Consider the following 27,756-nt stretch of genomic DNA (forward strand, 5'->3'; position numbering starts at 1 on the left):
TACCATGTTCCAGGAGTTTGGTATTGTCTCTCTTCTTGGTTGCTGTGGGATAGTTCTTGTGTGTACTAGGATATCTTTAATATTCCTAGTTCTTTTGTTCGCAAATCTGGGTTTTGGCCAGTTCAATGTGCCTGAAGTGAGGATTCTCCAATTCTTGTTCACAATTTTCTTCACCAAATTCGATGCTGTGTTGTAGGTCGTTACACATGTAAGGACACTTTCGGTAGTTTCCCTTGTTGTGGTCTCAAGTAGGCTTTCCCTCGGTTGGTTCCTTGCTCTTTTCTGGCATTTATTTATGGTCCTCGCAGGATAGTGCCTTGTCTCCAGTTTTTGACATAGGTCCTTTGCCTGTGCTTTGTAATCCTCTAGTTTGCTGCAATTCCGCCTGATGCGAAGGAATTGGCTGTATGGCAAGTTTTCTCTCTGCGGTCTCGGGTGGAAACTGTTATATGAAAGGAGGCTGTTCTTTGATGTCGGTTTATAGAACGTCTTGCTGTTGATGGTACTGTCCTCTGTGTAGATGGTGATATCTGGGAAGTCCAACTTGTGTTTGTCTGCCGTGTATGTGAACGTTAGGCAGTTGTCTCTGGTGTTGATTCAGTTTTGGAAGTCTGGCAAACTGTCTGCGGTGTCATTACAGATCATGATCACGTCATCTATATATCTTTTCCAGAACAGTATATTGGAGTTATAGGGGTTGTGGTCACTGAAAATGTGGTTACTTTCAAAGTTACTAACATACAACCTTGCTACACTTGGGGCGAATGTACTGCCCATTGAAGTTACATGGCATCGTAAATACAATGTTTCGTTGTATTCGGAAAAAAAAATCTGTGAGTCCCAGACGGCAACACTCTAGGACAAAATGTCTCGGTGTGTTGTGTTCCCATTGTTGTGAGAGCAATATATTTTCAATAGTCTCAAGGGTCTTCTGTTGTGGTAAGCTGGTGTAGAGACGCTCCACGTCGGGTCCTAACAGACACATTGTTTTTTCATCAAAGACTTGTCCTCTCAGTTGGTCTAATAGGTCCAGAGAGTCTTTTAGGTACGTGGGAGTTCCTTGGACCATGGGTCTTAGGAAATGGTCAGCAAATTGAGAGAGAGGTTCTAATATTGACCCAATCCCTGAGTCTATTGGACGTCCTGGTGGAGGTGTTCTGTTTTTGTTTATTTTGTGTAGTGAATATAAATACGGTACTCTCAGCAATTCGGTTTTCAAAAAATCTGCTCGTTTTTGGAGATCCAAAGGTTCACCTCTGGTTCATCGACCATGATTTAAATGGTCCGCTGTAATCGCCTTGTTGGGTGAACGGTGATAATTCTGTAGAACTTATCATCAGACAGGAGGTCCAAGTATTGTTTGTTGTAACCTTCTTTGGTAAGCAGGACAATTCCTCATCCTTTGTCCGCCGGTTTGATTATCAGATCTTCATGTTTGTGGAGTTCTTCGAGGGCTTTGTGTTCCCGCTTGGTGATCTTCACGAAGGGTTTTATTGTGATCTGTTTTACATTTTCAGCTTCCTTCAGTACGGCCTGTTCAAAGGCTTGCATCTCAACCGGTATGAGGTGGTTGGGGAGACAGAAGGTCAATTTTTGCCGTAAATTGGTATCACTTTATGTTATAGTGTCGTCCTTATTTGTGAAAAATGCTTTCTATTTGATCTTCCTGCAGAATTCAGCTAATTTGCATTGAAGTTTTAAGAGACCTAGAGGTGGGGTAGTTTCAAAGCCTAGGCCTTTATTCAGGACACATTCTTGGTCTTCCGTCAGAGTCCAGTTTGTCAGGTTTACTATGAGTCGGTCATTGTGCTTATTCCTGGTCTCTCGTTGTACATGCTGCGTGTCAAGACTTGCCGTTCTTGTTCGGTCCATGTGACTCCTTTTCTTCTCCCTCTGCGGTTGTTCTGGCCTCTCTTTAAAAAAGGCAGCCTCTGTGTTTGGTGCGATCCCATCATAATCAATCAATCAATCACAGCATTTATATAGCGCACTACTCACCCGGAGGGTCTCAAGGCGCTAGGGGAGGGGGGGTACGCTACTGCTCGAACAGCCAGGTCTTGAGCTGCTTCCTGAAGGCGAGGTGGTCCTGGGTCAGGCGGAGGTGGGTCAGGAGGGACCCACCTCCGCCAAGTCTTGGCGTCCAGGTAGGAGAAGGACCTTCCTCCTGTGGTGGCTCTTCGGATCCGGGGGACGGCGGCAAGGGCGTGGCCGGTCGATCGAAGTTGGCGTGTGGGAGCGTAGAAGTTGAGGCGGCTGTTGAGGTATCCTGGGCCTTGGTTGTGTAGGGCCTTGTGTGCGTGGGTGAGGAGACGGAAGGTGATTCTCTTGTTGACCGGGAGCCAGTGCAGATCTCTCAGGTGTCCGGAGATGTGGCTGCGACGGGGGATGTCCAGGATGAGTCGTGCTGAGGCGTTCTGGATTCGCTGGAGTCTCTTCTGGAGTTTGGCGGTGGTTCCGGCATAGAGGGAGTTGCCGTAGTCCAGACGGCTGGTGACGAGGGCCTGGGTGACCGTCTTCCTGGTCTCGGTGGGGATCCACCGGAAGATCTTACGTAGCATGCGCAGGATGTTGAAGCATGACGAGGAGACGGCGTTGACTTGTCTGGTCATGGAGAGGGAGGAGTCCAGGATGAAGCCCAGGTTGCGTGCGTGGTCTGTTGGTTTGGGTGCGCTGCCCAGGGCGGAGGGCCACCAGGAGTCGTCCCAGGCGGAGGGTGAAGGACCCAGGATGAGGACTTCTGTCTTGTCCGAGTTCAGTTTCAGGCGGCTGTTCATCATCCACTTGGCTACGTCTGTCATCCCTTCGTGTAGGTTGGCTCTGGCGGTAGCGGGGTCGTTGGTGAGGGAGAAGATCAGCTGGGTGTCGTCGGCGTAGGAGATGATGTTGAGGTTGTGTTGGCATGCGATGGCTGCGAGGGGGCTCATGTAGACGTTGAAGAGGGTTGGGCTGAGCGAGGAGCCTTGAGGAACGCCGCAGATGACTTTGGTGGCTTCTGATCTGAACGGGGGAGGCGGACTCTCTGTGTCCTTCCGGCGAGGAACGAGATGATCCATTCCAGTGCCTTCTCCTGGATTCCGACGTTGCTGAGGCACTGCACTAGGGTACAGTGGCAAACAGTGTCGAAGGCCGCGGAGAGGTCTAGGAGGATGAGGGCCGCTGTTTCTCCATTGTCAAACAGGGCTCGGATGTCATCGGTAGCTGCGATCAGGGCGGTCTCGGTGCTGTGGTTGGCCCGAAAGCCAGACTGCGAGAGGTCGAGGGATCCGTTCGTCTCGAGGAAGGCAGCCAGCTGCTTGTTGACGGTCTTCTCGATGACTTTTGCTGCATACGGGAGCAGCGAGATGGGGCGGTAGTTCTTGAGGTCGGTGGGGTCGGCTGATGGCTTCTTTAGTAGGGCGTTGAGTTCGGCGTGCTTCCAGCTCTCCGGGAAGGTAGCGGTGACGAAGGAGGTGTTGATGATGTCCCGCAGGTGGGGTGCGATAACAGCGTCGGCCTTGTTGAAGACGTGGTGAGGGCAGGGGTCGGTCGGAGATCCGGAGTGGATGGAGTTCATCGTGCGGATGGTGTCTTCGGTGCTGATCGGGGTCCAGGCGCGGAGGGTGGTGGTAGGGGGCGGTGGTTCAGTCGTGGCGTGCGTCGGTTGAGAGCTGAAGCTGTTGTGTATGTCCGCGATCTTGTTGTGGAAGTAGGAGGCGAGGGAGTTGCAGAGGTCTTGCGAAGGGGTGATGTCCTTGTTTCCGGCGTTGGGGTTGGAGAGCTCTTTAACGATGTTGAAGAGTTCCTTGCTGTTGTGGGCGTTGTTGTCCAGTCGTTCCTTGAATGCAGTTTTCTTGGTGGCGTGGATCAGTTGGTGGTGTTTTCAGGTGGCGAGCTTGAGGGCAGTCATGTTGTTCGGTGTTGGGTCTCTGCGCCAGGCTCTCTCGAGGGCTCGGCAGCTCTTCTTGGAGCTCTTGAGTTCTTCGGTGAACCATGGGGCTTTCTTGCTGCCGGGTCTGCTAGGCGGGGTCTTCAGAGGGGCGAGGTCGTCTGCGCAGTTGCTGATTCACTTCGCGAGGTTGGTGGCCGACTGGCTTGGGTTCGTTGCGCTGGTGGGAGGGTTCGTGCTCAGGGAAGACGCGAGCTGGTCGGCTGTGATCTTGTTCCAGCTTCTGCGTGCAACCTGTTGCTGGTGGTGGTGGATCGTGTTCCTTCTGAAGCTGAAGTGGACGCAGCTGTGGTCCATCCAGTGGAGTCCGGTGGCGTGGCTGAAGGCGATGTCCTTGCTGGATGAGAAGACGGGGTCGAGTGTGTGTCCGGCATAGTGAGTGGGGGTGGTCACCAGTTGCTTGACACCGAGGTTGGCGAGGTTGTCCAGTAGGGTGGTGGTGTTGCGGTCGTTGTTGTTCACCAGGTGGACGTTGAGGTCCCACAGGGGGTGGGCCTTGCATATATGGATTCATCCATCCATGGAAATTCGGTACAAAAGGTTGGTATAATGGAGAATACTTCTTCTCACATAAGTTACAGTGGACTTTAGTGCGTTTCTGGAATTTGTAGGCCCTAGGAAAGTAAAACTAGCCCATGTGCTGCCCATGCTCATAGGAGTATAATGGAATTAAATCAGTAAAGCACACTGACTTTCCCTCAAATGTTTCTTCCCATTGTAGAAAGCCTATTCCATGTCACCAGCCAGTTCTGCATAAGTCCTGCCACACCATTCAATTTATAGCTGCTCCTGGGATGCGCACACTAGGAATCTCCCCTGCGCAGCCCTTACACTTGTGCACATGCATGTACACATCTGTCTGCATGCAACCAGCCCGGTGCCGCTAGCTCTGGCTGCAGCGCAGTGGCCTACTCACACCAGGGGGACACCGGTAAAATACACATGCAGTCCCTTGTATCATGAGTTCACTGTGGGTGAGTCCCAATTTATGAGGCTTTCCCACAGTAAAAGCTCAACAAATAGTTGTTCAAAAAGCTAAAAATCTGGGCGGCTCAGATGGTCAGAACCACCTTCTAACAAAGTCTTTGATGAAAAAACAATGCGCCTGGTAGGACCCGACGTGGAGAGTCTCTACACCAGCTTACCACAACAGAAGACCCTTGAGACTATTAAAAATATTTTGTTCACGCAACAATGGGAACACAACACACCGAAACATTTTGTCCTAGAGTGTTGCTGTCTGGCAATCACAGAATTTTTTTCGAATACAACAGAACATTGTATTTACAATGCCACGGAACTTCAATGGGCAGCACATTCGCTCCAAGTGTAGCAGGGTTGTATGCTAGTAACTTTGAAAGAACCCACATTTTCAGTGACCCCAACCCCTATACCTCCAATATACTGTTCTGGAAAAGATATATAGATGACGTGATCATGATCTGGAATGACACCCCTGACAGTTTGCCAGACTTCCAAAATTGGATCAACACCAGAGACAACTGTCTAAAGTTCACATACACGGCAGACAAACACAAGTTGGACTTCCTAGATATCACCATCTACACAGAGGACAGTACCATCAACACCAAGACGTTCTATCAATCGACATCAAAGAACAGCCTCCTTTCATGTAACAGTTTCCACCCGAGACCGCTGAGAGAAAACTTGCCATACAGCCAATTCCTTCGCATCAGGCGAAATTGCAGCAAACTAGAGGATTACAAAGCACAGGCAAAGGACCTATGTCAAAAACTGGAGACAAGGCACTATCCTGCGAGGACCATAAATAAATGCCAGAAAAGAGCAAGGACCCAACCGAGCGAAAGCCTACTTGAGACCACAACAAGGGAAACTACCGAAAGTGTCCTCACATGTGTGACGACCTACAACACAGCATCGAATTTGGTGAAGAAAATTGTGAATAATAATTGGAGAATACTCACTTCAGGCACATTGAACTGGCCAAAACCCAGATTTGCGAACAAAGAACTAGGAATATTAAAGATAGTACACACAAGACCTATCCCACAGCAACCAAGAAGAGAGATAATAACAAACTCCTGGAACATGGTACCTATAATTGGATTTACCAATGTGGGTCCTGCAGTGTGTGCAAACTAACTAAAACCACCAAAGTTCTCCAACTAACACCAGATCTTAAATGGACTATACGTCGTCATACCAATTGCAACACCACGTATGTGGTCTATATGATCACGTGCCCATGCGACAAGAAATAACATAGGGATGACCTGCCGTAAGATTAAACAAGAGATCTGTGAATACAGAAGCAACATTAAATGCAAAAGATGAATGACAAAGATGAGCAATCATTTTATTGAGTCCAACCACACCGTTGACGAAGTGAACTGGGTTTTCCTTGAGACACCACCTATTAAAAACCACAATGTGGAACAGATTCTAAATGAGAAAGAGCAAAGTTGGGTGCACCGCCTCAAAACCGCTGAAATTGGATTGAACGATAATATCCCATGGCATACTCTCTCATAGCAAGTGGCACACCCACTCATAACATGAAATTCACGACCAGCAGTCCCTTCCTGAGGTCTATGAAAGGGCTTAACATGCAAGTGGCCCCCCACCAGATGACCGTGTGTCCGACTAGACTAAACACGAATACAGACACATGCTCTCAAAAATGAACATTTGTAAGTATCCAAGAACCGCAGAGTGCAGTTAAGGGAGGAAACCATACTGCAAAAAAGTACTAGACCAGACATTGCGGTCTGGTCCCGTTTAAATCATCCGCCCTCACGTGATATACGTTCACCAGGAAACATGCATATCACAAATAAATAAATATTCCAAACATCTGATGACGATTTGTACCTACGATTTTGCATATTGCACAATCCATGCTCATATACCATCGTGAGTGTCGTAGCATTATACGTAGGCTGTCCAGAATTCGGTTTAAACCGACTCTGACCGACAGTACCCTACCGGATGAAAATCAGCTGACTCGGTTTAAACCGAGTGTCACTGACTTTCATAGTTGACGGGGGAGAGGAGCTGTTGTGGTCTGCCGTCTGTCTGACTGACTGCGGCCGCACCCAAGTACTTCGCAGGTCTTTAAAAAGACCATTTACATAACGAGGCTTTGTTGTTTTTTCACCACTTCTCAGAGCCCCTGGGGGCGGGGCGGGGCTGAGCGTAGAAACAGTCTTCATTGCTTTTTTTTATACATGTGTATGAGTTGGAAACAGTACGTCATGTTCGTCACTTTGCTCGTTCACATTGGGATCTCTGGTGAAACAATAAAGTAATGTTTAGGAATGTAGGTGATTGGATATCTTACCCCACGTGACACTTTAGCCATAGGTCAAAACCACGTTAGCGGCCTATGCCAGGTTTCGTTCCGGGCGGATACATGACATCAAAGAACCCCATATCCGGATGCTCTGAATCGAGAAAGAAGTAAGTACGCGTTATTTACTGTCCTTTATTTATGCCTCTTTGGTTGAAGTTATTAGCATTAACTGGTCTGCGCATTTTTTAGTTAAACACACACGGCTTACTTGCAATAATCATGTTATCCAGATTCGGCCGAGAGTTCTTGCAGTAGACAATAAAAGACACGCATTTAATATAATTGCATACCTTGTCTGTTTCTGGAGAGAGGTCTGCCAGCGCTGCACAAACACACTGCCATATGTTGCTACCTGTCAACCTCCCGAAATGTCACCTCTGATTCACACGTTCTGACATTCTTTCTAATCCAGAATGTGCGTGTTACTTCCGGTGCCTGCCCCAGCACACCTCTCTGCTCCGGCCACCCTCATTCCAACTCCCTTTTACCGCATTCTCTCGCCCGTTCCTCCTCCCCTCGTTCTATCATAATTCAATGAATTTTTCATGAGTTCGACATCTTCTCATCTCCCTGGCTTCTCTTTTTGTGGCCCCCATTGTCTTCTCATTAAGCCTCCATTCTCCTGCACCCTGCTTTCCTCGCGCAGTATCTCACTTGCCTCCTTTCGCAGCTTTCTATCGACATGTTCACATTCTGCCTCAACGCCCCAGTGCTCTTAGCTTCTCTCTTCCTATTTCATTCCTCCTCCCCCCTTTCTCCCGATGTTTTTTTGTCCTTTTCTTTCCTGCCTCCTGCAGTTTCTTTGTCCTGTCTCGCGGTTTTCTTTCAGCCTTGTAAGTAAATTTTCCTTCCACTTCATGCATATCTAACAGTCGGCCTCTCCCATATCCCTTTGGGTCCCTCTCCCTCTGCTCTTTCCTCGACTAAAATTTGGTTTCTTATGTTATGTTATGTTATAATTTGATAAAGCGCAACAGCTGCCCCAGCAAAGAGGCGTCCCGGCGCTAAAGAACCACGGAAACTCGGCGGAGGACAGAAAAGAAAGCAACTAGGAGGCCTAAAGGGAGGGGAATAGGTGAGTTTTGACGGCTTTCCGGAAGGCAGACAGATTTTCCAGTGAGCGAATGTTCGCTGGCAGGGTGTTCCAAAGTTTGGCTCCCAGCACTCTGAAAGAGCGTCCACCAGTGCGGGCTAGCTTTGTGCGGGGGACCATCAGCAGATGTTGGCCTAGAGAGCGCAGGTTGCGCTGAGGCACATAAGGTGTGAGGAGTGATCGGAGAAGATCTGGGCGTCCAGTTTTAAGGATTTTAAAGATCATGATAAGGGTTTTAAACTGGATACGAGATTCGATGGGGAGCCAGTGCAGCTTTCGGATTGTGGCCTTGGCAGAACATCAGTGTGGAAGACCGACCAGAGTTCTTGCCGCGGTGTTCTGTACACGTTGCAGTCGTGCTATCTCCGCTTTGTTGGCGCCCAGAAGTAAGACATTGGCGTAGTCCAAGCGGGAGAGAATTGTGGCTTGGACAATCACTTGGCGAACCTTGGGGTCGAAGAAGCCGAGTATGGGATTGAGGCTCCTCCTTATTCCAGCAGCTCCTCACTACATTTTCCTGACTTCCCTTCAGCTCTTTCAAGTTCAGCTTCAAATTCTTTGTCTTTTTATTTTCCCTCAGTTTCCCCTCACGCTCATTCTGTTTCTTGCTTACTTTCGCTGTCTCTTTCAGATTTTCTCTCTCTAGCCACCATCTCTTCCTTTTCTCTGTTTTCTGTCTATCTCTGCTGTCTCTCCCCTTTTCTCTGATCCTTTCTCCCCACTTCTGCAGGGGTCCTTCAACATGTTGTTGTCTTTCTCTCTTTCCTGGCCTCTCTTCCATTGTTTCTTGATTATTATTCTCTTTGCTGGGCCATGGCTCTCGTTTTCTGCTTAACACTTATTATTTTGCCCTTCTTGCTTCCTTCTTTCTCTACTGTCTCTTTCATCTCCAAGCCTCATTTTTTAAGCTCTTACCACTTACTTTTTCATCTCTTTCTCTCAGGGCCCCTGTACTTTCATTAGCTCAAAGTGTCCACCTCTCTGCCAGCAAATTCAAATGATTCTTATTGACATTACCAGTTATACCAATGTTGCCAAACTCAACACATGACGCGTTTAAACTGACTTCACAGCGATGTTGATACACAGTTTCGGTTTTGAGAGAAAAGGATTTACATTAGAGTACCTATAAACGAGAAGCCATGCTTGACATTTCATGTCACATCTAGCATCATGGTAACAGTATGGCAAATATTTTTGTTGACTCCAACATGCTCCCCAGGGACAGTAAATAACTTCCCTCTTTAATTTTTTTTTTTAGGATATCTTATCCTAGGAGATAGGATGTGTTTTATATCACAGTGTTAAATGGACAGTGTAAGACTCAACGTCACTCAGGTTCTACTTTTCCATGTGCGTGGATATGGTTCTCCATTGTCATCCTAGTGCAGAGCCTGGCTCCTCTTGGTTTCCACTTCTGTTTTTCTCGACGTTTCGATCTCCAGTTTGTGGTGACTGTCTGTCTTTGTTGGCTTCCCTTTGGAGCCGTTGTTTGCTTGGCCATAGCCCATGTTAAGGGATGGCCAACAATCTAGCTTGGTGTTCATCTCAGAAATGGGGCGGCACTCTTTTTGGGGGCAGCGGATGTGAGCAAGTCGTGTCTGTCAACTAACACCACCACCCCACCCCTGTGAACAAGTCGTCAGTTGGCTGCCACCCCACCCGCACCCCGAGAACAAGCTGTCTGTTGCTTGCTCTTACCTGCACCTAACCTTAGGGGCTGCCCTGGGTGGCAGTAGGTCTAGCTACCCCACTGGCTATATTTAGTGTGTACATCAAGACCACTGAGCTTACCCTGGCTCTCATACCATTTCACTTCTCCTCAGAGAGCACATGTGGTATAAAAACTTGAAAATATACCAAAATATGCTGTAAATCAGGGCAGGCATGCTTGAGGACAATTCGGTCCTAACTCTATGCCTCCACATATTGTGTCCATGATAAATTCAACATGAATTATTTTTGTAGCTAGGTGAAATTTCATCCCTAATCACGGACCAGATATGGCCCAAACTCAGCTCTCAGTAATCCCATTTTCCAAATACAGATCAACCAAAAGTTCAAAAATTTCTAAGGAGTGGCAAGTAGAGCGGGCATTTAAATAAATCTAAATCAGGGCGAGTCAACTCTACCAACCATCTTGAAACCTTCGACTTGTAAAAATGTATTTGGACCTCATATACACTGTATGTACACAGTCTATATACCATGCATCAATGGAGAAAGCAAGCAATAATAAAAGCAAAGCGTTCCATAAACACCGGTAAAACACCATTTCAGTTGTTTTTTTATGGCGCGAAAATGAGTAACCACTGAAAAGCACAGTTTTTTTGAGGTATTGAAATCACTGGAAAACACTGAAAAAACACGACCAGAATTCACCAAAATTAGAAACTGAAAACAGGAAAGCCTAATTATACGATAGGTTTTATTAACCAGTCACATCTTCTCACTGTTTATCACTGACAAATATTGAAAGCACTAGTCTCTCTACCATGCCCATAACAAGCACTAAGTAGGCACTCATACATTTAATAAGTGATATCGTGCAAGAGAACACGCATCTACGCTCTCTGGGTGAATTTACTGTGATAAAAACTGAATAACACATGACGCCGCCATAAACCAAGTACAAGTAGCTTTACTACGCCCATCACAACTCCAGAGTGATCAACTCTGCTCCACACAGGCCCGCGTCACGCTGGCACCGTGAACAGAGCGAGCACAAGCTGTGCTACCTGGTACCCTCAGGTATTGCCTCTGCGAGAGTCTACTGGAAGACTGCGTGCACATTCATCGATGCGCGCCCCTACTAACTTCTCCCTTCTATACCCCTAACAGCAGGTTTAATAGGCCGGCAGTCTCCCGAGGAAGCCTTACACGGGAACAATAAGGTATGTACGCACTGACTTGCATGACACACATGCGGTATTGCAGCGAAGCAACATGTGCACCTTAAATCCACACAGTGACGAGAGAATAGTTCTCGTCACACCCGAACTCTGGCTTAAATTACTGTCGTTTAAACACAGGTACACAAAAAAGGGGATTCCCTTGCTCATATGATTCCTATAATAAACAGATTCTGGTTGTTAATGAGATTTAAAATACTACTAATAAATTTTAAAAAAGCTTTTATTTCGACAAATATTTGTCTATAATTATCATATCAATAAAATCATCTCATGTCACATTCATTATAACACAATTGTTTAAAAACATTATACAATTCAATCAATTTCAATTTCAATACAACACAATATTACAAGAATCCAAAAATGACCAGCATAATGGAGACAGACATATATGTAAGACAATTAATTCTATTCTTTACCAATACACATCACATTAGACTCGACATCACAGTTAGTTATGATTTGAATCTGTTACTGATTTTTCTGTGTTGGTCATAGGATTGTGCTTTCAAAAAAGGCGTTGACGCGTTTCGATGGCTTCACATTGATAATGCCATCTTTATCAAGACACAATTTTACTGTCTCCTGTTTTCTTTGATTTGCTTCTTTATTCCTTATCTGGTGGTAAAAACAGTGCGAACTCTTGATATTCAATTTCTTGTACGGAGAGATTGTGTCATCCGTATGTCACACGTTCCTCAATTTTTCTTAATCTTTTGAATTTTAAAGACTAATCCGTCTTTTGGTGATCTTATGTCTGTAATGTAGCCGGTTTCCCTTTTTGCCGGTTTCCCCTTTTTTTTATTAATACCAAGTAGCCGATGAACATAAAAACCCACTGCCTCGAGGCTACGTGTCCTCCTTTTTAGTCGGGTAGGTCTCTTGTTAACATAGTCCGGTCTTGGGGAAGTACGAGTTTTTGGCTCCGAAGATTACCTCGAATTGAGATACGTTTAAACACAGGTGACAGCTTATAGATGTTATACTTTAACAATAATTGTTTCCGTCGCATGCTGCCCATTGTGCATGTACTGACGATAGCCAAATACCCCGTCTAAGTAAATACAGTACTGAGAGGCAGATGCTACTATGACTTTGTAAAGATCAGGAGACCGTACTCCTGTACCTCCCACAGGACCTAAATAACTCTGGGTCAACCGCACTTGCCAGGTTCCTTTCTTAATGCATAACATTTTGACAATATAAATTTCTCTCGTGTATCGCCCAACACACACTCATTTATCTTGGTCAATTACAGCGTCTAACTAAACACGTTTTTTAAAGAAAGACACCACTACGACATTGTTAGTTCAAGAGATAACGCTATTGTTCACATTGAACACATACATTTAAGGCTTCTCAAGCCTGCCATCTTTTGTTATTGTTTTTAAAATTGCCTAGGTCTTGTCCCTATACATACATAGTTCATGTATATGAATTCTTGTCAGGATCTTCATTGCTCCAATGCAAGCTGTAACCAATTTGCACTAACCAATAACCATTTCAGTTACAGGTACCGGTAACATTTGGCAAGAGGGGTAAGTGACGTACCTACCCCATGTGCGTTGCACAATAGGCAACCCGTTCAACAATGGTCCTGAAGAAAGCCCCCAGACCCTTACGGGCAACATTAGGGCTGAAACATGTCGACCACACACATGGATTAACAGGTGCCATAAAATAGTAGCCTTTCTATGTAGGCACCGCCTTGATTTTGACCTTGCCCCATTTCCAACTGAATAAAACTCGTTGCTGAGATGTAGGTAATTTTAATATTCACTGCACTAATACTCACTCCTTTTCTGGTCACTACTGTTGTCACCAGCTGGTCTTCCTCAGGTGGAGGAAAGCATAATTTGCAAAAGAAGACCCGATGATGATGCTTTCACGTTACACAGAAGGCAGATAAACAAGAGATACCGCTCCACCATTCCTGTACGTGAATGAGGGTTTTTTAAGACGGCAAAGATACCAGACCCTGGTTGTTACACAGGTAATAATAATCCACATTTGTAAAGCGCGAACAATCACCCGTAAGGGTCTCTAGGCGCTGGGGGCCGTCTGGAAGATTAAGCAAGCTATTGCCCAGAGTCACATGGGGCTGGGCTAATCTGCCGCCGGCGCCGGGGATCAAACCGTGATTCCCAGATTCCGGAGTCAGTCGCCCTGGCTGCGGCGCCACACCTCTTCCCACACAAGATGTGTTTGCTGCCCTACCAAAGTAACCTATTGGACGGATGTGTTCCGCAAAATGTGTGAAATTCTGGAGATACAGATTGTGCCCGGCCTTTACTAGGGTTGCTGGGACATGTGAAAGACGCCCCCATTGACACCCGCAGTCTGCTTGCCACGCTGCTGCTATTGGCAAAGAGGAGGGTGGCTTTAAACTGGGGCAGATCCAGTGCCCCTTCAGTTAGAGCCTGGATCCTAGACATCGCCTTCTGTCAGGAACAACTGCCTGTCTTTCGGGAGATGGTGCCTGCTGCCTCCAGACCCAGAGACATCTAGGGTCCCTTCCGGACATGGCTATGCACTCGCAACCCACACACCCCATGCTCTCTGGCACTACAAGACAACCTGACAGCTGAATACTCAGGCCCTTGTAATAATTTACTCCATGCAACATACACCTATGGCATCGGGTTTAGAGCTATGTCATTAATTCACCGAAGCTGAGCGCGATAGTTTCGATTTGTGATCTCATTTGTCTGCAGCGGATCCATGTTCTTAAATATGATGCTCTGTCTCTTTAATATGAAGATTAATATAGTTCTTCTCCCTGCATGTTCCGTTCTGTTAATCAGGCCACCGACCTGGCAATGCCAGGCACCGGCCATCATCAGCTTTAAACCTGGTCTCCAAAGGAGCCTTGAGCCCGATCTCTGGAAGTCCAGGCGCCAGATTGTGGAACTCTCTGAACCCAAGCCTCAGCCTGAGCCAAACTAGAACCTTCTCAGAAAAGACGTGAAAATAGAGCTTGAAACCAAATCCCACATCCTGGGGGGAGGGACAGAAGAATATTTGACCAGGATCATCCTCACACCGTTTGAACTCTAAGGCCCCTATTCTTTGGTTTATCTAGTGCTTAGAGGTTACCTGCAGGAAGCACAAAGCGCTACATAAAAACTCAAACTAAATAAATAGTGCCTTCTTCGCCATTGCAGGCTTCTCGGGACTTCCCTGAGCCATCCAAGGGTTTATCCTCGCACCTTCTGCACATTTCTGTGCTGTCCCTAGTGGTTTCCATCATTAGTCGATTGTAAAAACAATATTGTAAATAATAAAAACCCGCGATGACGAACGTGTTTTAGTCTGCCTGTGTACATTTTGCGGGGTTACTTTAAATCCCCAGATGCAGCTGGGGAATTGAAACTGTCCAAGGAGAAGGCAGCAGGACAGGAGCAGGACAGGAGAAGGACAGGAGGAGGACAGGAGGAGGACAGGTCGGGGAGGCTGCCAGGGAACTAGGCCAGGATAGGAGTTACAACCCTGGAAATGTAATCTGGCAATAAAGACAAGAAAGGGAACAGGCTGCCCGGCTCAGTACCTCTCCTCTCTCTCTGTCTCATTCATCACCTGTCTTGATATGTCTCTGTTTTTCTGCCTCCTGCTCCCCTCTCTCGTTGGCTTTATATCTGTCCCCCTCTATTCCACTTTCTGCCACCCTCTCTGACTCTTTCTTTCTTTCTCGGTGTCACTCTAGCCCCCACTTGCTGTCTCTGTCAATATTTCTCTCTGTCCCTCTCTCTCTCTGACACTTTATTGTATTCACTTTGCCTCACGTCTCTCTCTCTAGCTTTGTCTGTCTCGCTGTCAGTCCCTCTTTCGCATTCTTTTTTTCCACCTTTTCCCGTTTCAGTCTCTTTCCCCACTCTCTAGATTTCTTTCCTCTTCTCTTTTTTCTCTCTTTGGCCCTCTCCCTTCTACTTTCTTTCTCTTTACCTGTCTCAAACTCATTTCCTTTTATTTTTCTTCCTTTCTCCCTCTGGACCTCCTCTGTCTTTGTCTCGCTCTTTCATTATATCTCTTTACTCCTCTTCCCCTTCTCTCTTCCTCTCTCTCTACTTTATCTTTAACTGCCTCCTCTTCTCTCCTCTACTTCATTTCTTTTTATGTTTCTCAATTCCCTCTCACACATCCACAAATACTTGCTCACTTTCCCCGTCTCTTTCTATTCCTCTCTCGCCAGCTTTGTATGTATCTGTCCCAGTTTCCCTCTATTTCCACCTCTCTCTTTTCCTGACTCAATCTCTTTCTAGTCCCCCCCCCCCTCCCCCTCTAACGATCTCTTTGTTGGCACAGTTCTCTTTCACTATTTCTCTGGCCAGTGTTTTTCCACTCTCTCTGTCCTTTTACCTCTCTCTGTCACCCCTCTGTCTCTTGCAGTCCCTCCTCTCCTCTCCCACACCTTTGCTGCCGTCTCCTGCCTCCACCCACAGCCCCCCTCCCTCCGTACCTACGCTTCGCGGCGCACGGGTCTCACTTATCTCTCCTCCTGTCTCTTTAGCCCCCCCTCCCCCTCCCCCCTTCAGTTTGAGGGCAGCTCCCGGTGCTGAAGAGGAAGTGCGGATTCCCGCGCCCTTCCTTGTTGACAGGCTCGTGTTTTCCCAACAGAGGACCGGGTTCTTGGCAGGACCACTGTTGACACTGAAGATGCTATCGGGCAGGAACCAGAAAGGACACGGGTCAGGACAAGAGATTCTGCTATTCAGGGGAGCTCCGGACACCCCACACCCTCCTGACCCCATCCCCCCCCCCCCGCCCCACGCCCCTCCCTCCTGCCCCACAGCAGGGGCCAGGCGGTTCTCCTGCTGAAACCAGAGTCTACCCCGGGCCCTGTGCACAGTATAGCGCACCGACGCCGCCGAGACACAAACACAGCGCCCACGCACATTCAATGCGTTTTTTTAAAGTAATACATTCCTTTAATTTGACCATAGTCTTTCAAACCCAATAATTGCATATCATAATGAAACCTAAAATAAAAATTATTTAAAATATAGCCTCAATGAAGCCATTAAAAATCTACCCAATGCAGCGAACATGAGCTTGAGGTTAATGTAGAGAAAACTAAATTTATGGTGCTCCACGGGGCAGGAGACGTTTCGGCAAAAGTTTTCATGGGTGGGAAGCAGACCAAAGTTTTTACTTATTTAGGCATTACCCCCGGTGAAAAATTGAGCTAGATTCCACAGGTGAAGCTTCTAGCCCTGAAACATTCACAGCTAGCAGGAGCCCTTTTAAGGGAGCATAGGCTATCTCTAACTAAGCCAGTGGCTCCAGCAATAAAGCTGTATTCCCAGAAAATAGTCCCTGCTATTCTATATGGTGCTGAGATCTGGGGTTGTTGTAACTTGTCCGATTTAGCTCTGGCCCAAAATAAATTTTTAAGATCAATTGTGGGCCTTCCAAAATCGACTCCTCGAATCCCCCTATTGTTTGACCTTGGTTGTAACCCTATTGAGGACATTGCACAGCTTAGAATGGTCCTCTTCTGGAGAAGGTTGTGGTCTACCCCAGAATTACATCACTTCGCAAAGGCCTTACTTGAAGTAAGGGGGATGGACCACTCTAATAAGATTCTATGGCTAAAAACTGTCAAAAACCTCCTTATTGATATGGGAATGAGGGATTTCTGGGTATCCCCGGAAATGGTCGTCCCTCCAACCAAGACTGATTTAAGAGCCGCATACTGGAGCTTAGTAAAATCTAGGAGACATTCTACTCTGGTAGGATCCCCACTGACTAGAGTTTTTTGGGATTTCAAGGACGAACCATCCCTTGAAATTTACTGGGATCTGATTACCAAACCTAGAGATCGCAGGCTGTACCACCAGTTTAGGGTAGAAACGCTCCCACTCATTAAATTTACCAGTAAATGGAAAACTGGTATGGGAGACAGGTGTCCTTTCTGCCCTGACTGTATTGAAAATGTAAGCCACCTTCTCTATGTTTGTCCAGCCTATCATTTAGCTAGGAGCAGGTGGCTCAAACCCTTGAGTAGATCTCTTTACACAACCTCCGCTATGACTGCTAAAAGGCTTCTGAAAATTGGAGACAATGGAACTATTATCATAGGGGTAGCCAAATTCCTAAGCTGGTCTTGGGCTATTCGCGAAAGATATGGTGGACTACAGTAAACTTTGCCAATTTTATCTTTTTAGATGGAATTTTATGGACGTTTTAATTTAAATGAATTGTATGTTGTGTATAAATTATATACCCTGTGATATCCAATCTATGGTTGCAGTATTTCACATTGTTTTATTGTATATATATGTCTTTTAAGATGAACAATCGTAATAAAGACTTTTTTGACTGACTGACTGGCATATCATAATGAAACCTAAAATAAAAATTATTTAAAGTATAGCCTCAATGAAGCCATTAAAAATCTACCCAATGCAGATGTCACATTCAATGCATGCTGTGCCATGTGGGCACAAGGTGAAGCTGGCAAGGGTATGTGGTGACCGGGGCGCCGTGCTGCCCCTCCCAGCACCTGGCGCTAACTGGCTCACTTCGAAGGCCATCAGTACATTCATTTCATGAACTGACTTGATACGGGTCTCAGATGTCAAAGACAGCAGAGCTGGGACTGCGACCCACCTTGTCTCCAGACTCAACAGGCCACCAAGGTAGGGTCGGTGACCAGATTTTCAGAATGAAAAACTGGGACAGGCACAAACATAGAAATAGGACTAAAGGTCTCAGGGCTTCTTATATATATATATATATATATATATATATATATATATATATTTTAAGAACACTAATATATATATATATATATTAGTGTTCTTTAAAAAAATATATTTTCACATTACTTTTCCGCACGTTCTGGGATGAGCTCCAGGGTCCGGTTGCTGGTGGGCCTGGCCTTGCCCTGTGGCCTCTACAGCCCTGATTCACACCTCAATAAATCCCGCTGCGCTGCTTGAATGAGGCGAAGCAGCACAGCAGGAGAGTTTAAAGAACTTAACTTATGTCCCCGTTTGTAAGAGAAAGAGAGACGGTCGAAATGTGAGGCTGCACAACACTGTGATTAAAGTGCAGGTTCAGCCGACCCTCCCTTAAAAACCTTAAATAACCCGGGCACTACCCAAAAGCCGGGACATTTTTTCAATTTGCAGAAAAGTGTAGGGACACTTCTCCAAAAACAGGGACCGTCCGTGGACATCCGGGACGTCTGGTCACCCTACACCAAGGACACGCCGTGTGTCGCCACCGAGGACACACTGTGTGTCTCTTTAACCACCTCATCTGGAGGACTCACCCGTGTGTCTCTATACCCACCTTGTCTCCAGACTCGCCAGGCCTATGTGGACATACTGTGTGTCTCTTTACCCACCTTGTCTCGAGGACCCACCGCGTGTCTCTTTACCCACCTTGTCTCGTGGACACATTATGTGTCTCTATACCCACCTTGTCTCCATACTCGGTAGGCCTCTGTGGACATACTGTGTGTCTCTTTACCCACCTTGTCTCGAGGGCACGCCGTGTGTGTCTTTACTCACCTTGTCTCGAGGACCCACTGTGTGTCTCTTTACCCACCTTGTCTCGAGGACCCACCGCGTGTCTCTTTACCCCCCTTGTCTCGCGGACCCACTGTGTGTCTCTTTACCCACCTTGTCTCGAGGACCCACTGTGTGTCTCTTTACCCATCTTGTTTCCAGACTCGGCAGGCCTCCGTGGACACACTGTGTGTCTCTTTACCCACCTTCGTTCCAGTCTCCGCAGGCCACTGAGGACTCACCGCATGTCTCTTTACTCACCTTGTCTCGAGGACCCACCGGGTGTCTCTTTACCCACCTTGTCTCCAAACTCAGCAGGCCACCGTGGACACACTGTGTGTCTCTTTACCCACCTTCGTTCCAGTCTCCGCAGGCCACTGAGGACTCACCGCATGTCTCTTTACTCACCTTGTCTCGAGGACCCACCGGGTGTCTCTTTACCCACCTTGTCTCGAGGACCCACCGGGTCCTCGAGACCTTGTCTCCAAACTCAGCAGGCCACCGTGGACACACTGTGTGTCTCTTTACCCACCTTCTCTCCAGACTCAGCAGGCCATCGAGGGCACGCTGTGTGTCTCTTTACCCACCTTCTCTCCAGACTCAGCAGGCCACCGTGGACACACTGTGTGTCTCTTTACCCACCTTCTCTCCAGACTCAGCAGGCCATCGAGGGCACGCTGTGTGTCTCTTTACCCACCTTCTCTCCAGACTCAGCAGGCCACCGTGGACACGCTGTGTGTCTCTTTACCCACCTTCTCACCAGACTCAGCAGGCCATCGAGGGCACGCTGTGTGTCTCTTTACCCACCTTCTCTCCAGTCAGCAGGCCATCAAGAGCACGCTGTGTGTCTCTTTACCCACCTTCTCACCAGACTCAGCAGGCCATCGAGGACACACTGTGTGTCTCTTTACCCACCTTCTCTCCAGACTCAGCAGGCCATCGAGGACACACTGTGTGTCTCTTTACCCACCTTCTCTCCAGACTCAGCAGGCCATCGAGGACACGCTGTGTGTCTCTTTACCCACCTTCTCTCCAGACTCAGCAGGCCACCGTGGACACACTGTGTGTCTCTTTACCCACCTTCTCTCCAGACTCAGCAGGCCACCGTGGGCACGCTGTGTGTCTCTTTACCCACCTTCTCTCCAGACTCAGCAGGCCACCGTGGACACACTGTGTGTCTCTTTACCCACCTTCTCTCCAGACTCAGCAGGCCACCGTGGACACACTGTGTGTCTCTTTACCCACCTTCTCTCCAGACTCAGCAGGCCACCGTGGACACACTGTGTGTCTCTTTACCCACCTTCTCTCCAGACTCAGCAGGCCACCGTGGACACACTGTGTGTCTCTTTACCCACCTTCTCTCCAGACTCAGCAGGCCATCGAGGGCAAGCTGTGTGTCTGTTTCCAAAAGATGAACTGAGAGATGGAAGGGCTTTACTTCCGTTTATGCAAGATTATGTTTGCTCTGTTTGTATATAAGGTATATGGGTGTGTGCGCCCTGTAATATAACTCTACTTATGACCATTTACTTAACCAACTATACAAAGGGAATTGCTTCTGGCAATAATAGTCATAGCTCATAACCCACCTCTGTGATTCTAGGTTTATGAATCTTAAAAAAAGCAAACACTGAATTAGGAATGTGAAAAAATCTAATCTTTACCTTCACATGTTGCAGTTGGCAGCCGGGCATAACCCCCTAAGCTATTTTATGAGGACTGAAACGTGTCATCTGCAGGTAGAACAGAAATATCTGCAGCAAACTCACTGACCCACTGAGCTAACATTAGCATACATGTCTGCCACATGCAGGGTATGCCCAGACATGGGTCCCTGGCTCACTTTGCCACTGGATTCAAGATAGCCTGGCTGATGAGGGGTGTTACCCCAAAACCAGGCTTAGGATGCTTGTTTCCGGTTCAGGGAAGACCCGGCAGTTCGGGCTGGACTGTTCCCATGAGGCACAGGGACAAGACTAATTTGCATAAGGCTGGGTCCAAACTGTGATGGCGAAGTGAGCTAAAGAACAATGATGGATTCAACCCAGATCTGTGACTGGGGGTGAGTGTCTGAAAAGTTTCAGCGCTCCGTCCATCATCTCCTTGTGTTTCCTACATTCAGGCTACAAGCAAAGTTCTGCAGCAGGCACATTAACCCTTTTATCTATTTCACGATGATTCAGCCCTACAACGCATATTACACACTGCTTGCTGCAGCATGTGCATTACCCATTGGAGCTATTTTACCATTATTGCACCGAGAGTTGCTGAATACACATATATCTGAGCCAAATGTCCTCGGTCGATGTTAAACTGCAACCTGTGTCTGACTGATACAGGAATTAAAAGCAGCTTTACTATCTCACTTTCGTCAATTTCTTTCTGGGCAGAGTTTGGAAAAAAAACACACATGCACTGGCAGGCCAGAGTCGAACTGTCCACGACTCTGCCACTCATGATCCAGACGCCCTTCCTAAAGCACCCCCCCCCCCCCCCCCCTTTCTGCTCTGGCGGCTTCTCCCGGTGTGTGGATTCCTGGAGTATTTTTACCATTTTCAGTACTGAATTGCACATATGCAACTTTGAAATGGCAGTTCCACAGTGTGCTGAAGTAAGAACGCACTTGTAATATATATAGCAATATAGCCAGGCGCGGCCTGCGCAGGTAAGAGTGGTGAGGCAGGGTGGGGGGGGAGTCGACAAACGACTTCACTTTTAAAAAGCAAAAACCACTTACCTTGCGACTCAGTGATACGAGATGCGGCAAGCGCAAGATACGTGTTTTTCTTTTTTACGTTTAATTTTACCTTGTCGTCTGTCGACTCACCCCACCCCACCCTGCAACGACAGCTCTTAGCTGCACGGGCTGCGCCTGAAAATAGCAATAGGTATTTATTATGTAGAATGCATCAGATCCTAGTCAAACAGTCTCAGTTCCAAGCATAAGTAGGTGAACATGGAATGTTATGCATTCTTCTACTGGAAGCTGCTGCTGTGGTCATGACGCAGAGGGTTGATAATACAGAAGAGATATACTTTTGGAAATACAGCGTCCTGATTGTTTATGGAATATACCACATACATTTGGTGACAGTGCATTGAGAGGGCAGGAAGGAGGGTCAACAGATGCGCTGCACAAAGGAGTAAAGTACAAGGATGTATTTTTCCGCTTGGCCCTGTTGACCCACCGAAGTCCTGGGCAGAGGTAACCCGCAGGTGTCCGGGTAGTCAGTGCCTCAGGACGGGTAGAGGAGACTGGGCAGTGAGACTGACAGGCTGGCTGCCACTCCGGCTTTTACTGCAAAGTCTTGGAAGTAGCACAGACTACAAGCACACACTAGGAACGCTAGATGGCCACTTGCGTTTCACCTTCATCTCGCACGCACAGTGAGTGTGCACCTGAAGGCAGTGAAACGAGCAGGCTGTGCTTTGAATCCAGTAGGAGGGCTGCTGAATATTGTAGGTTCATGATGGAGCGAATGTTACCTTTGCACATGGGCACTGACATTATGTTGGGATTAACAGCACTTTTAGTGTAAATGCAAAGGGGGAAACAGGATGGGGTCTGCTTCCCACAAACGTGAGCCCAGCGTGAAAAGGTGAGAAAGTATGAGGGGTAGTCCATTAACATATATCATTTTTTGCTGATATCCGTACCCTGTTATTGCTTTATTATAAAAACAGTTTGAAAGCCAGAGCATAGCTGAATACGAGGGAGTCGCCACCCCTTGGCTCTTCTTCCATTTGGAAACATGACAAATCCCACTGAAGGGCTCAGTTGTGTCTGCCCTGAAAAGAGTGCTCGGCCCAGTTCAGAGTCAACGCCACTTTGTATCGCCATTGATTTCACTTGTGTTGAGCCGTCAAATAAGGAAATGATGAATGCTACAGTAGCCACTGGCAGTGGGCATGCTTGTGTATACAATAATATATAATGTCAACATACAGAAAATAATATATGAAATGAAACATCTCTTGTATACTGCTTATTAACAAAATGGCTGTTGAAGAACAATTACATGCAGGTGTGTGAAAGGCTCTCTGTGTCTCCTCACTGTTATGTGCAGTGTACCATGCCATGCCCTAACTCTTTTTATTGTGTATTTTTGACATTTTAGCAGTGAAATCTTCTAAATAGCTTTTGCATCTGTAGAGATTTTCCAGCCCCTCTGTGTGATGTAATTAACCAAACTTTAGATGCATCACTTCTTGTGATAGCACCAAACCAAAGGTCATACAATGTCGCTTCCTTTGATTTCATGGGGTCAAAAGGTCATGTGATATCACTTCCTGTGATGTCATCAGGTCAAATGCCTTGCAATGTCACTTCCTGTAACATCATCGGGGTGGGTCAAAAGACAGGTGGTATCACTTTCTGTGATGTCACCAGGTCAAAGTTTGTGTGATGTCACTTTCTGTGACATCAGGTAGGGATGTCACATGGCACATGATGTCACTTCCAATACCCCTGGCACTTTAATGAAAAAGTTCATGCTCTCTCCTTGCGTGCTGCTCTCTCTCATCTGTTTCTTTCCCTGCATGCAGAGCACTTTGTGTTGCTCGCTCCCTTACGTGCTGCTTTTACCCTATTCTTCCCACCTGGCTTTATTTTAGCCCCCTGCCTATCCTGTTGCTTCTCCCACACTCAGTACTCCATTGCTCTCCCACCATTAGGGGCATTTAAATATTTGTTTGGCCTGGGCAGCTGCAGTTGCTGTCAGGTACAGTACTTCAAGCAAAGTGCTTTCACATTCTTCAAATGTATCCTTTTTGTTAATCTAAGTGGTGCCCACCATCTTAGATTGTTGAACTAAAAACAAAAATGGTTCTTGCCTCATTCTATAGGAGGGCGCAGGGCAGGCCTTTAGCATGTGCGAGCTGGGCCCATGCCCAGGGTGCCAGCTTCCAGAGAGTGAAAGGAACTGTTTGCAGCAGTTCCCCTCTAACAGGGGTCCAACGAAAAGAGTATTTAAACACTAAGGGACTGGTTTAGATTTTGGCGGATCTGGTCCTGCTATCACTTTCTGTTGGTGTTTCCGTCCTCCTACTGGGTGGGACTTGGACGGACTATTGTCCATAGACTCACCAGCATCTAAATTGAGTGGGCGTCTCTTCCAAAATGTTCCTTCCATGTCAGTGGCATCATAGGCAAAAGCGGCTGTCGGAGGGAGTTCAGCCAATATTTCCACCGGGCCAAGTACGATGTGCTTTCCCGTCGTCGTAACTGTGACTGGTAAACCTCCACACCTGAGTTGGTGGTTTCGAAGGGATATAAGATAGAAACTTACCTTTTTTTCTTTTTTCCACTTCCCCTTCCGCCATTAAGCTGATGATACAAGTCATTCCTTTGCTGCTGCTACTTGACCACCAAGGAAATCAATCTTGTCGTTACCGGAATCGAAGTTAAGCTTCTTTTTTAATTGTTTTCTTTTGAATTGTCTATTTACATTTGCTCTGGACTTGAGCATTTTTAAATTTCTCTTACAACAATTTTTTTCTAATGTGTAAAGCATGTGTGTAATCTGTCAGGAATCCGCCACTAGGACCACACCAGCACAACTGAGACATGTAAACAGGCTCAACACAATCCCACCACCCCGATGGCGATGGAATAATGTCAGCCCCGTCAATGAAGGTGAGCCGCTTACGCGACGGGAAACATTGTGTCAACACGGATGGAGGATCAGCCGGCCCACATCTAAATAGGGTGGGCGGGAATCCATCAGCTTGAGGGAGTACTTGTAAACGCAGCCACGGAGGGACGACGGGAGTCCCGCCAAGATCTAAGTCAGGCCCTAGTGCTGCCACCAAATTCTGCATTTTGTCTGGTTTTTTTCAAGGCGCTCCTTAACTTTGCCCCCCTTGGAACATCCACCTACTCCTCGCAATTTTTTGACACTAGGAACATTAAAGAGGACAAGTTGGACGGGACCCCCAAATATGGTTTCGCCTTCAACGCTATCTGAGCAAACATGCATGTGTGATGACGAATGCGCATGCCTACATCACAACTTTTGTTTGGGGGGGTGTTTGCTGATGCTGAATAGCTTCTATAAAAAGCATTGTGCTTTTTACCAATGCTGTTCGGCATTGCCAAAAGGGATTAACAGCACCAATAAGTTCCAAATGTGAGATCTATTGCCTTTGCCAATGCTTGTCTTTCCTGTGCTAGGAAAGCAAAGGGAAACAGCAATAACCGGCCATCCACCTCGAGAGAGACCCATGCCCTGGCTGGGTGAGAAGGGTCGCTGAGGGGGAGCCGATGGCGAGGGCGCCAACGACCAATGGTCTGTTGATCTGAACTGTTCCCACAGACTACTGAGTCTGCCTGTTGCTCTCGTGGACCATGCACCCCACGACAAACTGAACCCTTATTTTTACACTTTGGCTTAGTCTCCATTTCTACCATTTGGGAGAGATGTGTTGAAAGCAGATTAGACCAGTGAGACCTCTGAAATTCAGAATGAAATGTCTAATTTGTAAAAGAGTGAGTGCTGGTGCCCAAAGCGTGCGGCCGGCGCTCTAAAATGTCAGCGCTCCGAATACCAAGGCTGCATAGCCGTGAATCCACTTCTGTTTCACAATTCTTTATTGAGCATTCAGAACAAAACCGTGTAAAAGGGGGGGGGGCATTAGATACCATTTGTGAAACAATAATACTGCATGAAAAAACACAATACAAAATGAAACAGAACACTGACTACATGACAAGCAGAGTGCCCGCGAAACAGGGACTCTTGAAGGAGGAGGAAGGGCGATAGAGAGGAGGACTCGCAGGTCCACAACTGCGTACAGAATAATCAATGGGAAGGGGGAGGGGCCAAAAAGAAAATGAAAACATGACAAAACAGGATGAAAGAAAAAGAAAAGATAAGAAGGGAGTCCATACTCAGCCACACGTCTGGGGTGGGGGAGATGGGAAGGCAGGGGAAAGAGAAGGAGAGAAGAGAAAGAGAGAGAGGGGAGGGAAAGGAAAAATACGGGAGGAAAGAAGGAAGAGAGATGTAGAGAAGGCAGAAACAAGAGAGAAAGAGCAGATAAAGTAGGCACGCATCTGCAAGGGGCATGACCTGGTAGCATCCCATGGGCGATGGCAATATGGTGTGAATTAACATCCGTCCACCATGCTAGGGGTGGGGGTGCAATTAGCTAAGGACTAGTAAACGGTGTCCTGGAGGAAAGGAGCCCAGGTGTGAAGAAAGCCCTCTCTCTTCTCCGAGAGGTTGTAGATGGCCTGCACGTGGGAGGCTGTCTGGTACATGGTCCAGAGCCATTAATCATGGGAAGGGGGGTGAGGGGGCCCCGTGGGGGTGGGGGAGACTGCAAATCTTAGCCTGGCAAGTGCTGTATACAAGAGACTGCCCTGGAGGCGGGAGACCTCCGGAAGGCGGCAAGGTAGAAGGATCAGAAGCGGGACAGAGGAATCCCCCCTGGTAGAGTCTCTCTCAGTGTAGTGACAGCCGCCTCCCAAAAAGGTTGTCTCGAAGGGCAGTCACAGAGGACGTGCATCAGGTCACAGCGGTCATGGGGGAGCGCCAGCAAGTCCCATGAGGTAATAGACCGCTGCTCGCAGCTTCCCGGGAGTCCAGTGCCAGCCATGCAGCGGTTTAAAGCGTCAATAGTGACTCTCGGGGCCATGGTCCAGCGTCTCCAGGAGGTCAGGCCATGTTCCTGTTCATATTCCACCTCAAGCCTCTTTAATCCTCCGCCAGACGCTGCCTGCTGTTTATCTCACTCTAGCAGGTTCCTCCTTTCTTCCTTGGTGACGATTTTCCGTCTTTCTTTCTCCTTTGTCTGTCTTTTCCCCCTATTGCTCTCAAATCAATATCCGATTCAGAAAAATGAGTGCCGGTCTCCAAACATGAGTGTGAGTGGAACTCACAGGAAACCACCTGCTCAAATTAAGCACTGGCGCCGATACTGCTGTATAGCTACCAAAATGCCTCTGTGTGATTGGCTGCTTTAGTACTGTTTATTTAATAATCATTTTGAAATAGTACATTTCTGTAATTATGGAGGGCCTCTGCAGCTATCTTTATACAATGAGAGAGAAACAAGCTTGCTAACAAAGCATCAGACAATCTTGGTTTCAACCACTGGTCTGCTGTACTGTCATTCACATTTCGGGGCAGATTTACAAGCCCCTTGCGCCTCTTTTACGCCGCCTCTTTTATGCCGCCGTTGCGTCACTTTTGTGACGCAGCGGCGGCGCAAAACCAGCCTGAGGGCCTGATTCGCTGGGTTCCTGCCCCAGCCCCTGTGCCACTGCCAAGAATTTAGGCATTATCATGGACTCCACGCTCTCCCTGAGATCTCAAATAAATAGGACAGCTGCTACCTGCTTTGGGGTGATACGGATTCTTAAGAAGATTTTCAGTTTTCTGCCCCTGCCTGCCCGCAAACAGGCAGTGCTGGCCCTTGTGGTGTCCAGGTTGGACCACTGCAATGCTCTTTATATGGGGGTTAATAAAGGACTCCTGCATCGACTCCAAGTAGGGCAGAATGCCGCCGCCAGACTGGTGATGGACCTCCCCAAACTCCATTCAGTTGCTGCCACTATTAGAAGCCTGCATTGGCTTCCGTTGAGGATGAAAATTGTGTTTAAAGCCCTATGTCTTGTCCACAAGGCTATGCATAACAAGCATTTGCAATGCAATAGGTCTCGCAATTATAAGAGTTTGAGCTATTGGCATTGTAAAATTACAATTCCTTTTATTTATGTTTTGGTCTTAAAACAAACAAAAGGCATTGTCATTTACAATGTCAGTAGCATAAACTCGCATAAAAGCAGTGTGGGGAGTGCAGCAGTGTGCGGCGTGCAGCATTGTGCGGCGTGCAGCAGATGTGGGCAGTGTGCGGCGTGCAGCAGTGTGCGGCGGGCAGCAGTGTGCGGCGGGCAGCAGTGTGCGGCGTGCAGCAGTGTGTGGCGTGCAGCGTCATGCAGCAGTGTGTGGCTTGCAGCAGTGTGTGGCGTG

At 47.4% G+C, this 27,756-nt stretch overlaps 1 protein-coding gene across 1 annotated transcript in view; it reads right to left on the minus strand.

Annotated features, from left to right (window-relative positions):
* Nucleotides 1-27,756, minus strand: part of TMEM95 (transmembrane protein 95) — a 552,801-nt gene that overhangs the window by 375,666 nt on the left and 149,379 nt on the right. Inside the window, exon 2 of the mRNA XM_085637265.1 lies at nucleotides 7,248-7,350. The gene's annotated coding sequence lies outside the window, so the exon portion shown is untranslated. The remainder of the gene's footprint in view (nucleotides 1-7,247; nucleotides 7,351-27,756) is intronic.

The sequence above is a fragment of the Triturus cristatus genome, chromosome 12, assembly GCF_964204655.1.
Source record: "Triturus cristatus chromosome 12, aTriCri1.1, whole genome shotgun sequence".
Lineage (NCBI taxonomy): Eukaryota > Metazoa > Chordata > Amphibia > Caudata > Salamandridae > Triturus > Triturus cristatus.